Here is a 4,904-nt window from a genome sequence, read left to right on the forward strand (position 1 = left end):
CCAAATCAGTTGGTAAGTCTAACCAAACTAACCCTTGAAAAAGTTGAATGTAGAGTACGAATCCAGGGGGAACTCTCTGAACATTTTAAAACAAATAACGGGCTACGTAAGGCAGACCCACTCTCCTGAATACTATTCAATCTAGCTCTGCAAAAAGTAATACGTACGTCACAAATCACAACTACCGGTTCAATATATAACAAATCTGTGCAAATATTAACATATGCTGATGATATCAATATTTTTGGGAGAACGGAAAACGCAGCACGAGAGGCGTACGTAGCACTAAAGGAAGCGGATACAAAAATGGGTTTAATAATAAACACCAATAAAACGAAATACATAAAAATAGGTACGCAACCACAAATACTACGGCAACTTGTTATAGAAAACGACGTCATCGAAGCAGTTAACGAATTTGTATACCTAGGAACGCTCGTCAATACTAAAAATGACTACCGCAGTGATAAATCGCAGAATTTGCACGGCTAATAGATGCTATTTTGGGCTTAATCTCCTTTTTAAATCTACAGTTATATCAAGAAATACAACAGTAAAACTTTACAAAACAATAATACGCCCAGTCCTAACATATGGTTTAGAAACCTGGACTTTAACAAAAAGCAATGAAAACATGTTAGGATGTTTCGAAAGAAAAATACTAAGGCGAATCTATGGAGCGTTAAATGAAAATGGTGTCTGGAGAAGACGATACAACTTCGAATTCTATAGAATATACCAGGAACCAGATATCGTAAAACACATTAAGATAGGACGTCTGAGGTGGATAGGCCATGTAATGCGGATGGAGCAAATCGACCCAGCTAGAAAAACGCTCCTTGATAGACCTATTGGTCAAAAAAGAAGAGGAAGACCCAGAATAAGATTCCTAGATAACATAGATCAAGATATGAGAAATATGGAAATACGTACTTGGCGGAGAAAGGCGATGGATAGGGACGACTGAAAAAAAATTCTTGGGGAGGCTAGGACCCACACAGGGTTGTAAAGCCAAAATGATGATGATGAATCTGTAGAGAGTAGCTGTTATTGTGATGGTTAGATGTACTCTCAAGGCATTCCAACATTTCTGTAGGCTAGATTTCTGTAGGAGTCCTTTAAGGAGTATTTTACAGGCACTGAAAACTTATCTTTAATCTCCTTCATCAGTTGCAAAAATACATTCATTCTATGCAATACATCCAGTGATTAGATGACGATGAGCCTTTGGATATATCGTGGGCATACTGCAAAAACTGACCAAGTCAAATATGATGCTTTCGAGATAATTGATGTTGAATATTTTGTAATTTTATTTGAGTTTATTTCTAAATCAATTTAAAAGGATATGTATTTTTTCTTTCCAGGTATTAAATGGTTGAAGTTAGTGATTCTAAGTATCTCTAAAGATTGTATTAATCTTTTTGTTTTTCGCAAAAAAAATTGACTTGGTCACTTTTTGATGTAGAAATTTTCTCATATTGACATCATGGCCACAAAATGATAATTATTGATCAATAATAAAACACAAAGAAAATACCTATGTCTAATTTTATTTATTTACAGTGTAAGGCTGAAGTTTCAAATAAAAACATTTACTTTATTTTTTAAATTGGAAAATAATAACAAAAATGTAAAAGTTTCTATAATAGAATTAATCTGACTCCGAATCGGACAAGTAGAACTAATCCAAATCCGAATCGGACAATACTGATGGCTCTGGAGCAACATCTTTTTTTCCACTCTCTGATGGTATTGACTGATACCAAGCATGGAATCCAGAGGGAATTGTTCCTGTCTTACATAATTTTAGAAGATCCTGCTTTTTAAGTTTAGAAATAGGATTTTCTTTAGAGTATAATAGTTGAATTTCTTTTATAGGATTTATAACTCGTTTAGTACGTCCAACTACATTGAACATAAGAAATTCTGGATCACTATAGTTGTACTTAAATAGTATATATTGCGGTTTATCTGCTTCATATCGCATACATTTAATTTTTAGCCAATTAACACGATTTCCGTTTTCATCAATGGTTCTATTTTTAAGAGTATTAGCAGCTAGGGTCTTTATGTCAAGAAAATCATTATACCTTAATTCCTGTACGTTATATGGATCACTTCTTTTGTTTCGGCCTCTTTTGGAGCGTGCCAGTCTAAAAATGTTTAACCAATCATGCATAGTGTATACTGGAACATTCTTTTTAGCATTTTCTATGGCGCTGTGCATGGAATCTACTTCCATATAAGAATGCCCAGATTCCAAAAAATTATGCTGTACAATAATTAAATTGCTGTTTTGTACGATAAATAGAAATAATGCTGCAATAAACTGATTTCTGTTTTGACCGCTACAGGTATCAGAGAACAAACTTATTTCGATAATATTTTGTGGCAAAGATTTTATAAACTTAAGTAGGCATGTACCTATTTCTGAACTGCCCCTTTGACCATTAATTTCAGTCCATGCGTAGCAGTGGGCTTTTTGACTAGCTGCTTCGTAAATTGTGAGATTGTACGCGCACAGCTTTCTACTGTAATACATTGGTGAGACATCTGAAGAAGGTATTTGCAGAACGCTTTGTAAATCAAACGTGACACTTAAAAAACTATTATCAGTCATTGCGCGCTCTTTGTCTGATTTTTTTGCTAAATTTGCTTCGTCTCGTCTTTTAATGTGATTCTGATATTTTTCTTCTAAATCTGCAGCTTTTGTCTTCAAGTAGTTCGTGCATGTTAGGCACTGATCCTTTTTAGGCTTAAAAAAGGACAAATTAAAGTTGGTACCAAAAATGCGACGGTAAGTTATTTGAGATGCGTATTCCTTTCCCGTTTTCTTGCAATCTTCCACATATAGTTTGTACATTTTTGCGATAGATAAATTAGAATCTAAATATTCTCGTTTAGTTGATGATCTACAGTAGTGAGATGCCATGGTTGGAAAACTTTGTAAATGCGCTTTGATTGACGCTATAATATCAGGTTTGGTTTTATTAGCCGGTTCCTTTTTGCCACGTTTGTCGTTAGCTGCAAATATTCCTATATCATTTGCTCCAGAAAATACCTTATCCACTGGCCCGTGGCTTATACACAAAGTGCGTAGAAAGAAATTCTTGCAAACTCGAATTTTTTCACCCTGGTTTAGGAAATGATAGTACCTACTTGCAGTTTTGAGAGCACCTGTTCCAGAACGAACTCTTCTACAAGTAGGTTCTTTGCTCGCAACACAACAGAGAATATAATCTTTTTGACGATTATAGTCTAATCTCCAAAATTCCGAGCATAACTGGTTTCTGAAATCATCATTAAAACTAAGAGAGCATTTGAATTTACAAGAGTTGCAATTAATCAATTTTGGTTTTTTTGCTGCAATGACTGTTCCTTTTGATTTGTAAGGCAAACTTGACATTCTATTTTTCTTTTTAATATTTCTTTTCCATCGGGAAGGGTTCGCTCTTCTCCAACGACATTCTTGTTTTGATAAGGGTACATCACTATCAGTTGATTCAACATTTGATAAACCATCATCATCACTCGGAATATAGTTATCACTACTGCCGGTAGAAAAATCTGAACCACTATCAACGACCATTTTCTCAAACGTAGGTGACACAGGTATATTACTCACCTCAATAGAGCTATTATGTTCTTCACAATGTTTGGTATTCTCTTTTTCATTAGACGTGGTAGTTGAACATCCTTGCATTAGAGTAGTATTGAATGAACCTAATTAAAATATTAGTTTAGGATAAAAAGATCAGTTTTAAAATGTATATTTACCTTCCGTAGTGCTGGTTCCAGCTGACAAAATAGGAATGTGTTGTGATGTTGATTTAGAAGACCATAGTTCTGACACCGTTACTTATTATTAGTCACCCTAATTTGATCTCATTATTATGTTTTATATTTTAAAACAGCAAAATGATCAACAACAAAAATCTACATAGAATATTAACTTTGTATCAGCGGCATTTACTGTTGATGGTTAGGAAGTGGGGCGATAAATATTATTTTTTAAGGAAAACGTTTATCTGCTAAGAGCTAAGTAATAGATACTTTTATAATTTGTTGTCCTCATCATAACCTCAAAATTATTTTCAATAAATATTACGAAATTACAACACTCACCTGCGTTATTTTCATGTGAAGTACTAGCTTCGCCTTCATCTAAACACATTTGTACTAAAAACTTTCCCCTGGACGTCATAATGAAAGATAAACTTAATATTTCCTTTTCCAACACGTGATAATTTAACTGATAAACATACAACGTGTAGGTAAAACTAAAACATCAAAAAGTGACCAAGTCGTAATAGCCAATTGTCGCAGTTCAATGTTGATATGAAATGTGAATCACATTTCATGCAAAAGTGACCAAGTCAACATGATCATTTCTTCCAGTCTATTGATACGCATACCGAGACATAGACATTTGGATGTTATGTGTGTTGCGGCATCGTGCCTTTATATTTTGACTTGGGCACTTTTCCAGGTATTCGGTTACGTCTTTCGAGTGACTTGGATTGATAAACGAAAAATCGATAAAAATTGACTTGGTCAGTTTTTGCAGTATACCCACGATATAAGAGAATAATTTTTTAGCAGATCTGGATTCTATCAGATTATATAGATATTAGATATAAGAGAGTTTATTGTATAAAGGGAATTGGCGACCGCACTGTCTCAATGTTTATTTTTAACCTTTAACCACAAGAATAAGGTTGTGAATTAAATACGTTAATAATTTAAAATCACTATTACTAAATTTGTCACTCACGTATAAAGCAAATATTTTTGAAAACATTTTTTAAAACGTATTTAAAAATACATGTTTTTTATTTTTAAGTTTATTATTTGGAAATTGTCTACCGCAGCAGAACCAAAGAAACCGTAGCAGTGTTTCT

The 4,904-nt window shown here is 33.7% G+C and overlaps 1 long non-coding RNA gene across 1 annotated transcript; it reads right to left on the reverse strand.

Annotated features, from left to right (window-relative positions):
• Positions 1-3,679: 3,679 nt before the first annotated feature.
• LOC140441939 (uncharacterized) lies at positions 3,680-4,574 on the reverse strand. The gene is made up of 3 exons (XR_011951050.1): positions 4,129-4,574; positions 3,781-3,849; positions 3,680-3,726 (listed from the first exon to the last, which is right to left on the reverse strand). It is a non-coding gene; the product is annotated as an uncharacterized lncRNA (long non-coding RNA).
• Positions 4,575-4,904: the final 330 nt, after the last annotated feature.

The sequence above is a fragment of the Diabrotica undecimpunctata genome, chromosome 1 (genome assembly GCF_040954645.1).
Source record: "Diabrotica undecimpunctata isolate CICGRU chromosome 1, icDiaUnde3, whole genome shotgun sequence".
NCBI classification, from domain to species: domain Eukaryota; kingdom Metazoa; phylum Arthropoda; class Insecta; order Coleoptera; family Chrysomelidae; genus Diabrotica; species Diabrotica undecimpunctata.